The sequence below is a fragment of the Channa argus genome, chromosome 13 (assembly GCF_033026475.1).
Source record: "Channa argus isolate prfri chromosome 13, Channa argus male v1.0, whole genome shotgun sequence".
Classification (NCBI taxonomy): domain Eukaryota; kingdom Metazoa; phylum Chordata; class Actinopteri; order Anabantiformes; family Channidae; genus Channa; species Channa argus.
Window position 1 is genome coordinate 14,255,336 of NC_090209.1, and position 14,345 is coordinate 14,269,680.

Genomic DNA, 14,345 nt, shown 5'->3' on the forward strand with positions numbered 1-14,345 from the left:
CAATAAACAAAATTGATAACATTCTATGTCATAGGATTTACTGCAAAGAAAAAAATTCCTCAAACGTCTGAGGGGCCATTAGACATGATCTGGTTAGAGATGATAGCTATGGCCTCATGGTTGCTCTGCAAGACAACATTCTCCTCATGTCGCACTCGGAATGGAAGATAGAAAGCCCAGAGGGTTAAAAGCGATGCACAAAGACTGTGTGACTTGTGTTTTCATTCTACTTAAGTTAAAAGTTTACACTTCTGTTAAAGTGTGTAGAGAATGCATGCAAATTGAAAGAATGTTCAGTCACACACATGTGCCTGAGGGTATCTTTTTCTGAGATTCAGAAATGATGCGACCCTTCAAACAGCTTGTTTTAGTCAAAGTGGAGCTTCTTGAGTATGTTTAAGAAACATACTCAAACGCTAGAAACAACCATTACTGTAACTTGCTTTCGTGTGCCCAGTGTAGTGAGGAAAGCTGGTTGCACAGTGAGGTCTGTAAAACACCATTAATAAGTTGCTTGACTAAATTAAATTCATATAATGTACAGTTCCTTTTAAGGGTCATCAACCTTAAAAGCATTCCTCCATTCTGTTTGCTAGTGAGTTTCTGGATGCATGTGGTGAGCCAGTGTTTGAGTCTGTTAGTGATTTGTCTTCTCACTAGTCCAAAGCCACGACCCAACACTAGAGTTGGAGCCTTGAGCTTGCTTGCACACACACATGCACACATTCTCTCCATGTTCTGAAACACACTCCAGAATGGGAAAGTCACTTGCCCCATGACCCAAGCACAGAGAGTTTCCTCTGAAGATTTTTTTTTTGTGTGTGTGTCCTTTCAGCTTATCTCGTGAGTTCAGGGTTGCCACAGCGGATCATTGTCCGCATGTTGATTTGGCACAGTTTTTACACCGGATGCCCGTCCTGACGCAACCCTCCCCAATTTCTACCAGGTTTGGACCGGCACTGCACAGCTGGGGATGGGAACGGGCTGTTGGGGCTTCAGTGTCTTGCCCAGAGACACTTTGACATATAGCCGGGACCGGGGATCAAACCACTGACCCTGTGGTCCGTGTACGACTGCCTAAGATGATATCATTAATAATGAGAAAAAGATATGCAAGCTTAGCACACATATAAAGGCTACATTATATTTGGTCTTATTAACAAAAATATGGCTAAACTGGATAACTTGAAAAATACTGCCACTAGCACTAGTATCTCTGCGTCATCAGCACTAGTTATGTAGCCAAACCAGTGCACATTTGTAATTTGTGCTTCTCATATAGTGGAAGAAAAATGCAGGACTATGATGGAAGATATCTGTGCACACATACATCTCATATTTTTATGCAAGCAATTGTCATTTTGAAATATATATAAAATGTGATAAAGACAAGCATTAAAATACTACCAGGGCATCCCCATATTAATAAAAAATCCAATGAAAGCATGTCTACACAGCTTCAAACTGGTACAGCGATAGGAGCGATGGCAGGCTTTCTACCATAGTTCTTAAATGGGGTTTACACTGTATACATAAACATTTGCCCTTTGTTGCTGCAACAAGATGGAACCAATCTAACAATTAACAATTAACTGTGTGAATTTGAGTTTATATGTTAACTTCCTATGCCACCTGAAAATAAATGGTCAAACTAGATTAGGAGCAAAACAGTAAGCAGGCACTTACACACGCAGGCGCTTGCACACACTGGTGGTTTCCAGTGCAGAAAAATGCAGTGCAGAAAAATTATGCCCATGATGTATTGGGTAAATACCAATCCCTGATGTTGTTTCAGCACAACATTATTCAGGAACTAACAACAGTGCATCCAAGATGCATCCTTGCTTTTTTATTTCTGAGAGAATCTGTGTGTAGCCAAGTTCCAGAAATAAATGTTTTCAGGAAGGATCTTAAACCCCTGAGAATGGCTGATGAAAACTTTCAGTCAGTGTTCAGGGATTCAGATCAAAGCTGTCAAGAATTGTAAGGCACTTTATCATCAGACTATTGAAGATCAGGTGCGAGGGCCTACAAAGAACATCCACTCATTTCTTTACACGACTGGCTGAGCAATTGCTCTCTAAGTGCAACATTGAATTTGTGCTGCTCTGTCGCCCAATTAGTGATAAGCCTATTGTGTTGGTAAATCATTGACAGGCCAGTGCTTCCTGATAAGCCCTGCATCGTAATGTTATAGACCACCAGTGGAGACCTTACACTCCAGTTTTGAATGGCTCTAATACAACATGTTCACAATAATCCCAAACAGATGGCTCCAAACAGAGTGAGACAGACAATTTAGTTAAGGGGCCTGTTTGAGATATAGGGCCACCTGAAGTTCCCAGGACCACACCTCTCAGCAATCCACCCAATTTACATTCAGATAATTCAGCTTCCCATGTGAGCGTGCTCAGATTTCAGAGTCACTGCAATGAAATGGATTTTGAATGTTAGGAAACAAGCAGAGAAATTAAATGCAGCTTAGGAGGTCACACACTTGGGATTTTATGCATTTTTGGGGAACACACAACATACAATAGTGCAGTGGTAACATGAATATGCATTTATTTGCAAATGTGATGTAAGTGCAAGCTCCACTGAAACCCCAAATATCAGCTAGTACAATGCATTCAGAGCTGAATTATCAGAGCTGAACAAAAATAGTCTGACTCCATCTTGAATGATAGCTCAATAGAACAGCCACATATGAATTGAACAGGTGAAACCAAAGTGTGGGGAAACCTAGTTAACAAAGCTTGTTTTAATCCAAACTTATATACTTAGTCAGTGTGTGAACAATCCTGTGTGTGTGTGTGTGTGTGTGTGTGTGTGTGTGTGTGTATGGTGTGTGTGTGGGCGTGCGTGACACTCGAGACTCCTTTTCGGCTTTGATGCTGAACCTTATTGTTGCATCTACTGTATAGCTATACAATGTTGTGGCATAAGAGTGCGGAAACAGAAGCTTCTCTTTATTAGCACAGTGCCACTCTCAATAATCACTGTGCAGGACTTACACTATCGTTCACTTATGTCTCATGACTATTCTTCCTGCACACTTCTGGCTCTCAAAGACAAGCCTCACTCGACATTTACTTACGCAGGAACCTCTTGGCGGAGAAGTTAAAAGAAGTCCAAACATTGGCTTATAAGGTGTGGCTCCCAGCAAGGTGCATTATAAAGTAAGGCAGATGGTTAGCATGTTAAAGAACAAATGAAGAACGGGGATGGAAAAGATTTTTGTTTGGCAAACACACAGCAAATCCCTTCTGTCTTCAATAATATCGCACTGGACAAATCCCTCACACAAAAGTTAAGAGAACTTCACAGAAAGGTCATCATTTATTCAATTAGTGATAAAAATCACACCACAGCTGATATCTATGGAGCAATAAGTAATGTTTCCCGACATTAAGGCCTGGTCAACTGCAATAAATCCACTTGTATTCTTTCAATCTTTTAGTAAGTTCACTGAAGGCAACTGTTAAGACTTTTTCTGTGATCAGTCACATGTTGATGAATTTATAGCTAATATTAACTCATATGACAGTAGGTAAAGATGAACTAGGAACCTATAACCCGATATGCCACCCTATCACTTTTTAAATCAATCAGTTATATAGGTAATCAATGTTTTGATTTATCCAGGAGTATTGGAAAAGGCCTGCTATGAAAGATAATTCCTGATCCCACCAAACCCATCCTCTACTAAAGCTGAAGTTTAAACTTTAAAAGGCCAGAGTGTAGTGTTACATCCCATAAGTCAACACACAGACTCTGGGGACATTGACATGGGGGCTACTCTCCAGCACATGACCTCTGATAGGCATCTGGAGCTTTCTAAAGTCTTGTGGAGATGAATGTCAAAGACCAGGCATTGCCTGAAAAGAAAACATACCAAACCAAAGTGGTAAAAAATAGACAATACTATGAGACTGGAGTTACTGTTATAATTACAGACATAACATATAACTCACTCCTTATAAAGATAGATGTTGCAGAACTGTGGGGGTGCTTTGCCATCTTTGGCCCCCAACATCTGGAACTGGAGCTCTTGTTCGTCATGGATTGGGCCAAACCAAAATTGGTCTCAGGCGGCCAGTGAGGCAACGAAGTAATCTTTGTGAAATGCTGAAGCAAATTCCACAAAGCTAAATGGAGCTGGACCTAGGCCGCACAGCTGTCAGGAAAACTGATCCTGAATTAATACTTACACATAAATGTCCAAACATCAGGAAAATCTCTCAGAGATCCTGGACTTACTGACTTAAACCAACTGTAACCACTTACTACATCCCCCCTTCATTTTCCTCATATCAAAAGAATGTAAAAAGATTATCAGAATATTTATTATTTATTATTATTACATATTTCTTATACTATTTATTATTCTCATCAACTATTTAAAATTGACTGGCTAAAGTTCAATTCTAAGAAGCAACATTATGTGGTTTATGGGAGGCAACATGCATTATTTTAGTGTTGATTTTATCATTTTTCTGAAGAGACTATATCTATAAACAATTGTAGAAGAGTAAGACAGTCATGAACAAGAGGAATGTTAATATGCAAAAGCAGATAAGCAACATTCTGAAAAAAATAAATTTAACACACACACACACATTCTTAATCCTAAATCCACTAGCTTCTTAAAACTGTCATAACCCATTTAAATTTTATTAAAAGTAGATGTTTTACAACAAAAACAGATAAATGCCTGTGGTGATCTTGAACAAATCAGATAAATTCATTCAGCAAGCCAGGGCACAGTACTGAGGTCATGGGACACAAAGTGGCGATGACTGTTCACAGTTGGAAAGCGATTTCGGCACACACCCTATCACCAGCCTGTTATTCCCTGTACTCTATAACAAACAATTATGATTAATAAAAAACATAAAAAATGGAAAATCGTGTTTTTGCAAATTGATTCTACACTGAACTAATAACAACTTAGTAGCTACTGCGCCTCTGAGAAAACATGAAAATCAATAGAGGGCACCGTGTACTGTAATACATACACCTAGACAAACTTGCACGTATCAGCCATAACATTATGACCAGCGACAGGCAAAGAGAATAACACTGATTATCAAATTAAAATGGCATCTTGTGGTGGGTGCCATATGTTAGGCGTAAAGTAAACATTTGTATTCACTGGAAGATGAGAAAATGGGCAAGCTTAAAGGGCAACTTCACCAGTTTTCAACATGGTGAAGGGGGTTAATGCACATTAACGCTTTTAATCGTTCCTCTAACCTCCCTATATTAAAATATTTGTCTGCTATTACCTATAAAACTCCTCCAGATAACATCAGCCAGAAGAGTTTTCCCTTATTAGGAGTTCAGATGATGTCATCTGGAGGAGCAGTGGAAAAGCAGTTTAACCATGATTACAACCCCATGGTGTGAGCAACAATGATATAATCTGAACTACAGGTTCCTCCAAGTGATGTCATCTGGGGGCAAGCCTTTTCAGCTATTTTAATATAGGGAAGTCAGAGGGAACTTTAATAGCATTCATTTACATGTACTAGTCAAACTAGAACCAAAGAAGCACATTGAATAGCAGTGAAGTTGTCCTTTAAGGATTTTAGTGACTAGTGCAATGCATATGCAGGAATTACCAGATCCTCCCTGGGTCATCTGCAGTACGCTTCCAACCCATGACCATACATGACCATATCTCGCCCATACTAACGTGTCTTCATTGGCTTCCGGTTTGCTACAGGATTGATTTTAAGGATTTATTGTTTGTTTTTTAATCACTCAATGGTCAGCACCCTTCTACCTCTCAGAACTTCTACATCCCTACACATCACATCATTTTATGGAATTGTTGTACAGCACTTTGTTCAACTTCTGTTGTTTTTAAATGTACTGATAAATAAATATGACTTGACTTGACTTAAATTGGCAATTGATTGACTTTTACCATGTAGCATGTTTGGTTTAGGTCTGTTTCATCCAGAAATAATCTTAAAGTGGGTGTGCAACCTCAAGTTTTCAAGGCTGAAATGCACATTGCTTGACCTTTTACCACTGCTTTAACATATGTCCATTCTGTTTTTTCTCTGTATCCTGTCTGCTCTTAATTTAACATGTAACATGTAAAGTTAAAAAACAAACAAACAAAAAAAAAAACCAAATAAAATAAAATTGAATATTTGTATTCAACAGATATGTTATATAGAAACAATATACATAATATTATAAAATTGTGAAAAAGAGTGCTATAATTGGTAGCGTTCGTAGCAGCATTAACTGTATGCCTGTCTGTGTCTCCTACATTTTTTCTAATTTGAATTATTATTAAATTGCTACAATTAAAAAACAAATAAATATTTGCATAAAATATAAAATATAAAAGATTAAATGTGCATTACGATTAGAACAACACTAGTGTCTGTCAGTAGTCTTGGCTGCTTAGTGGTCTGGGGTCAGTGTTAGGCTGGACAGAGGGAAGAAAAGAGGGAGGGGGCAGGCCTGGAGACAGTGCTCTCCTCCCAGCTGTGTCCTTTATAACCCTTCACTTCCTGCCCACTCAAATCCTTACAACTACAGCTGGAATTACAGCATTGTGGCTGCAAGAGCACAAGATTTGGTTAATTAACCTATCAAACCAGCCAAATAGCCCTATTAATTTCTATGTTGCTCCTCTCACTGATTTGAACTGATTTGAAGGGAGTTCAGACTTGTGAGCTAAACATCCAGGAATTCCCATTTCAGTTGCTATTCCTTCCATCTGTAAGCACAACATGACCCAAGGACACCAATTATTTTAGACAGAGAGCTATGTAACATGAATATTTTGAAATAACTCAAAAAAGGAAAAATGCCTGTTTTGGCTTGATGACTAATTCTAAATGTTTTCATCACTATAACGTGTTTTTTTTCTTTTAGTATTTCAATACTGAGTAACAAAATTAAGATAAAGACAATTAAACTAAGTGTATGTGGGCCAGATGTTAGAGCTCCAATAAAAACATACACAAGTTTAGTTTCACTGTCCAGTTAAATAAATAACATTCACTACAGTTTTAACCTGTCCTTCCCGTTCTATCTACTCAACCATACACAATATTGACTTGTACTATAAAGCATACAGATCAATACTGGGACAAGCATAACAGGTTATAGTTTAAACAGTAGAGACACAAGAGCACTCTGTCAACTGCTTTAAATAAAGTTCTTAGTTGGTCTTCCATGACCATTTCAAGGATGAGATGATCCTTAACTCGTGCATTTAACACATCCGCTTTGCAGGCCAACAATCAGGAAAATGTCATGAGTGACCTGTGTTAGTTCCGCGTAATACGTACATCGGCAGCATTTCACAGGAATACAAACAACACATGGTATGAAAACTACGAACTTAACTGCCACTGACCTTGCAGGCACCAAAACAAAGACTATTCAATGTTTGAATCCCACTTACTGAATGGAAATGTGCAACAGCTACAGTATAACTCCTCTTTTTAAAATTGAGGTGCACATGACTAATCATCCTAAATAAAAGCAGTTGTACTGTAAATTGTCTTTTTGTGACTTAATAGGTAAGTTTTTTTGGTGTAAGGAGGTTTAAGCACACTTACGTGACTGGGTATTGCAAAAGCACAAGATACAAGTGTAATAATATTATAATTCTATGGATTAACTCTGAGTGTGTGAAATTACATCCGTGGACCAGGGTCCTGTTACTTTATCTCACATCATTCACGGAAAATGTGAGAAAGACATGCAGTTTAATAAGCAGATCAGGTAAGATTTGAGGAGGTTAGGCATGTTAAGGAGGCTCTTACTTTTCTTACAATAAGGATTTGCATTGTTAAAGGTGGTGTAGATTTCAACAGTGGGAAGGTGTTGCCTGTTTGTACACTGATAGTGAATGCGGTTGTTAATTAAAGCTTCTCTGCAGCCGTGCATTCTTACACCGGCAAATGCTGACACTGTTTTAACAATGTACATGAAAGTGGGATAAAAGGATAACAAGACAGTTGGCTAGTGTGATGGTGACCTTTGACACAGAGCCACAGTTGTGGAAGTTATATAGGTCTGTATTATATCCTTCAGTTGTAATATAATAAGTAGATGAGTCACAACCTCTCTCCTTCTCTGAAAAGAGGTGGGGTTGGGACTAAGTGGGGGGACCTAACATCTGAGCCAGTGTATTGTTTGGCACCCCCAGTATCTGATGATAAGTTCACAGCACTCGATAGCAGCTAAATGAGCTGCTCTGATCAGCTCTGAACAGCAGACAGACAGACAGATCACACACTACACTTTCATCATGTGAGTATGTGTGTGTTCATACAGTAATGTGTTATAGTGAACACCGAATTCATTCAACCTAAGTGGGGCTGAATATCAAACTGACCTGCTATGTGTCCACCGGAACAAAGTCTCAAACACTGTAAAGCATTCAAAGTTGGCGTCAAATGCAAGAGGATAATACAAGTCTTATCATTTTCTGACACCTCTCGTTTCTAAAATAGGAACTTAATGAACCAAGTTTGAATCCTATTTAATTTAATACAACTGCCTTTATACTGTAAAGTATTACTGGTAATTCACTTACTTTTTCCTCATAGTATTGCTGTACTAAATGTACCAAAACTCAGATGACTGGCACTAGTATGATTTTAAGTCATGCAAAAATATACTTCTGTGAACTACAAATTAAAATGTTTCTTGTAAAGTAAGAGTTGTAATACTTCAGTAAGACCTTGACCTTCTTTTGTAAAGTGCCTAAGATGGCATTGTGAATCACTGCTACATAAATAAAATTTAATTGAAAATTGAAGTAAGGATATACAATATTCAATATACACTCACTGGCCACTTTATTAGGTACACCTGTACAATCTAATCCAATCCAATCCAGCAGCTCTGCCATGAATTCTACTTTTACAATGTTATAATGTCTCAGTTTTCAAGTTGAAACTGTCAGAAAGGTGGAAATTCTACTTTCTGTTTAATACTGAGGTCAAGTGCATTATAAGAACAAGGTGTTTGGCCTCTTTGTTCATTTTAAATAGGGTGGTCAGTGGCCAATAAACAGAGAGTAGAATATCACCTTTCTGACAGTTTCAACTTAAAAAACAGAGAAATTATAACCTTATCACTTGGTATTCTTTCAATTTGAAGCTTGCAGAAATGTACATGTAAGTATCAGACAAAGCTCTTGCCATACTTCCCAGGTAAACAAAAATAATTATATTACATGGTTAAGGCAGCCTGGCTGCTTTCAGGTTGTTTTTGTTTTTTTAATGCAACACCAAAGTTCTTGCCCAAATTCACCGTGCATGCCTCAGTTATGCCGGTGACATTTCACTGATTGGTATCTTTTTGCCCATGTAAAGCAGAGGGACCAGTATGTTTCCACTAGTAACACATTCGTTGACCCAACAACAATCTGCCACAAGAACAGGTTTTTCCTCTAGTGCAAGATCAGCACATAATAACAAAGGACTACAGGTACTTTCAAGACTTCACTTTCTTCCTGACCTGCCTGTCAATAGCTTTTCTTTAAAGGCCTCCATTTGGGATTTGATCCAAATATATCCTGCTGCAAAAAGCAGCAAAAGAACAACTTCTGTTGAGTTCCTTGTGTACCTATATACAGCAGTTCGACTGAATATAAATTCTTAGAACTAAACCTTTGGTACGATTAATCACATAACTCACATAATACATAAGTTGTGATCAAGGTATTTGTGGCCTCATCTACCCAAGTTGATGGACATGTGGTCTCTCACAGAGAAGTGGTCTGAGGGATATAATCAGTTTTGAACCTTGTGATGAGGGTTTTGTGAAGGCATCTGTGTGTGTGTGTGTGTGTGTGTGCGTGCGTGTATGTGTGTGTGTGTGCGTGTGCGTGCGTGCGTACACTGGCTTGTGTCTCACTTAGTCATAATCAGAGTGCTCAGAGGCAGGAGGTGAAATCAGAACTCAGGTGAATGGATAATGCTAAAGTGTGTTGTCTTCAGCAGTAAGGTCTCCCAAATTTGCACCAAAAACACTCATCTGAGAATTGGTCATAAGGATTTTCACATCCTTATAGGTTTCTAACAAGACCTCTAGAATCCGAAATTGTTCTTTGCTCTGTGTGGTGCAATCATGTGATGAAATGAGGATCCCATATTATGATGTGAAAATGTCAGAAAACAAAACATAACAACACACACTAAGATGATCAAAAGGAAAATAAGAATTAATAAATGGGAGCTTCTTCCAGTGAAAACTACCAAGAACTAAAAGTAAAATAATTTCCAAAACAACATCAGCAGACTCTTTAAAACAAATGCAGTTAAAGAGACAGAGCGTGCGAAATCCCAGTAAGCAGAAATAATGAGCAGGAAAGAACGAACTGACCCATCTGTAAAGAAGTTACAGCACCAGAGACACCAAAGAAGAATACAATTAGACTCATTTCATAGCCAGGATGCATCACCCACTTTACAGTAATTCACAGAAATAAAATAATTATGAGATTTGTCAGTATAGTCATATGAACTGGTTTGGACTGTCCTGAAATAAAACTGTGTAGCGGAGCTGGGAAATAAGATAAGAATATCGGTCAATATTGATAAATTAATTCAGGTTATTACTGTCACTGACACACCTTTCTGTAAATTCCTCCCCCTTATATTCTGGTGAAGAAATATTGATTCACATTTCCACCCTTTCCTGCTTTGGGTTTCTGACACAAGTTAGAAATCAAAAGATTTGATTTACATTTTATTTTACATATTATTTGTTGCTGAACCATTTCCAAACAACAAATTAAACTTTTTTTTAAGAATTAACTTTTGCATAGACATGTACCTACAAACTTTCAATATAAACAATATACAACATTTTATAGACAATTCAATATGACACAGCCCTACTGCGTATATTATACACCATAACAAAGAAGCTCAAACTGTTTTACTTGGTTGAAAATAAGAACACGTGGTTTATAAAAATATTTCTTTCCAAAATTACACGTCCCCTAAACAATTGCCTGTTAGGCCTCCAAAAACACACCGAACAGCAAAATGATGAGCCTTTATGGAACTATGAGGTGCCTTTGAACTTTGTGCCTGTAGGATGTTGGAGACACTTCCAAGTGAATTGCAGCAGTGAAACTTCCTGAGTGCCGTTATACATTCATCTTTCTGGCCCCTCAGAGAACAGCAGTGAAACATGAGAGATCTAGGGAGACAACTCCCCCCAGTAGCATGAGCTCAAAATCAGCCTGTTGTAAAATACAAGGGCAATCCGTCTGAGAGGGATTTTGTGAGAATGGAATTATGACTCAGAGAAAAGGAGGAAGAAAAGTGAAGGGAAAAAAGAGAGAAGGGACTAGCAGTTCATTTACAGATTACAGAGTATGTCAGTCCAGCAGTATTTCACACTCTCCATCCATGGTTGTCCCCAGTCACCACTTTATCCCCTACCCCACCCATCCTGCATTATCGTGAAGGTCCCTCACAAAGACCCCTTTTGTCATTGCCGTCATCAGTGTCACATCTTCTCAGCTCAGATTCTGCCCAAATGTCTCCACAGGGACAATGCAAACAAGGGAAAAACGAGGCTGGGTTACAGACAGGGATGGAGGATCATGAGGTCTCACGAGAAGAAACCATCTTTCCCAGATCAGGTAATTTGGGCATGTGATGCCAGGAGGAGAGTTTGTGTGACCTGATACAGATGGTATGACAGACCAAATGGAGCTCTTCTGTAGTCACATGTCTGCATGGGGCTGAGGAAAACCTGTTGAGTCTGTGACCTGACTGCATGGCTATTTCCTTGATGGAGCAAACAAAGAAATTACACTGAACTTCCTCCTTGTTTGAAAAGATTTATGCACAGATGTGTGCGAAGTGGTGGCTAACAGCATTAGTAGCCCCATAACAAAGCTGATTTCTTTTCCTCCATCTCTATTAAAACAGACAGCAACCCTCGAGCCAGAACAGTGTGAAGCGTATGTCCCACCATTGATTGCTCAGAGAACTGGAACGTACTGTGCTGGGGGGACCAGCACTTCAGCAGTCTATCATCAGAAGACCAATGCAACCAACCAGGGCAGCAGATAATAGAGCAAAAGACCAATGGGCCTGCAGTCACCCTGTCTAGTCTGGGGAATGGGCACTTAAAACACAAGCTCACTAGACCAGTAGAGTCAATATTGTGGCTCCATTCATCTGGTTGCCTAATATTGACAGTTGGTAGAGAAAACCAGTAATAGGCTTTAGAGATTTAAAAAACATGTACAAACTTAATTCTTAGGAATAATATCACCACAAAGCTGGGTCACCTATAGTATATCACTAATTAATTGGCAGGGAATTTACACGATACATAATGTACATACAATCTAATGAATAAGGTGAATGTGTAAATGTCATTTTTCAGAGTCATAGATGTGACAGTCGGAAAAGTCCATGTATTAGCAATAACGTGTTAGTACATTACCGATGGTTTTGTTCTATTAAACGTGGCAGTAGATCGCAATACTGCAACGGTAAACCAACATGCGGCACCACGATCCTGAATCAATTTCACCCGCATATAGTTTTATTATTTTCTGTGAGAAAATGTTTAGCATTTGCTGTTTCTAGCATCTCAGACATGTTTTTTTTCCCCCTTTCCTCTATTTTATATCATCGTAACTCAAACTGTCTGGGGCTGCAACTGTTGGTAGGGCAAAACAAACACTTGTCATAGCAGGCTCTGAGAATGAACATTTAATACTATTTTCTGACACATTTAACTATTATAAAAAATTATATGTACATTATTGAACCAACCACATTAGCTATTAATGAAAACGATTGTTAGCGGAGACCCTAAGCTGCAAATGTTATATGTTATTATTATATTATTATTATTATTATTATTTATAGGGTTAACATTTTAAAAAACTGTTGAAAAGTACCATCTGATATGGTTTACATCTTGTTAACGGACAAAAATTAACAGACCAACATAATGAAGAAATATTCTAGTGTGTTTTGAGATGAAGCTATTACAAATGACTAATTCTGTTTAGATTTTTATCCACAGCTTCCAATATGAAGAAGTAATCATCCTGTTTTCCAATGAATTCATTGCACAATCCCGGTACCCCACCCCACCCTGTTTCGTTTTACTACAATAGCCTCGTTGTTTTAGGCATTGCGGGCGGAATGGCACCATGCTACATTATCATGATATTCCTCCACACTGCAGCTAAACGGGCTCAGTCAACCCAGATGACCTTCCACAAACCCCGACAGAGTTGCCAAAAGCTGCCCTAGAGCACAAAACATAGGCTCATTAAAAATCTCATTTGAAAAGCTGCTGAGATCTACAGCACCATCTACTTTTAGTACGACACCTTTGACATGGAAAAGTGTTAGAGGAGACTCTACAATGTTTGTCCTATATTGATGGGGGAAAGAATGTAGGACGCTTCCACTGGTGAATACAGTAACAACACTGTGCAAGTGTATTGTGATAATACTAAGGACGGACTAACCCACGTCTGAGATATTTGTCGTGAAAAGGCTTTTTGCATTTTAGAACAATTCACTGTCAAGAGAACTGATATTAGGCTTAAGCTTAAGGAGTTTCACAGAACAAGTGGTATGTTCTAAAGTTCCTGCAAGAAACAAAACCGGGCAGGAAAAAAATCCAGTACTTTGGACTTAATCCACAGTTGTAGGCAATGTTGTAAATGTTGACTCAGAGAAAAGGAGGAAGGAATGCTGAATTGTGTGCATCATTGTGATTAAGCTGTTTGGTCCGATATTTAACAGACGTATCATCTTCACGTGTTATTTCACCTCTAAACTTTTTCTCAACTAAATTTCCAGTAATTCTACAATATTTAACATCAAGGCTGCAGCTCTGTTTTTGTCTATAAAATATCAGAAATTTGTAAAATAAATAACCCTAGCCCCAAGGTGATGTACACAAACTGCTTGTTTGTAAGACCAAGGGTCCAAACTCCAGAGGCATTCAGTTTTCCAATTAAATGAAAAAGAAAAAACAAACAACCAAAACAACCAATGCATTTCAAGCTCCTACTTACAAATACATGATTGAAAGCTGACTGAAATATTAAGTAAAAAACAAACGAATTAACAATTTAAACCTTTGTCACCTTTGAATTGTTATTGAGCTGCCTTCAGCATTTTGTAATGTTTTTTAATTGAACTTTATTTCAAACTTTTCAAATTTGCTTAGATTTTGTGTTTATTCTATCACTAAAACACTGGTCTAAATTATTGTTTACGAGAATATTTGTGCTATTAATCAATTTAATTAATAGTTGTTGGTCATCAAAACTGAGCGGCACTACTATTCTGAAAGACGTA

The 14,345-nt window shown here is 38.2% G+C and overlaps 1 protein-coding gene across 2 annotated transcripts in view; it reads right to left on the reverse strand.

The window, feature by feature from the left end:
• The window catches only part of LOC137139792 (adenylate cyclase type 6-like), a 29,720-nt gene that overhangs the window by 11,726 nt on the left and 3,649 nt on the right, over positions 1-14,345 (reverse strand). The window lies entirely within an intron of this gene.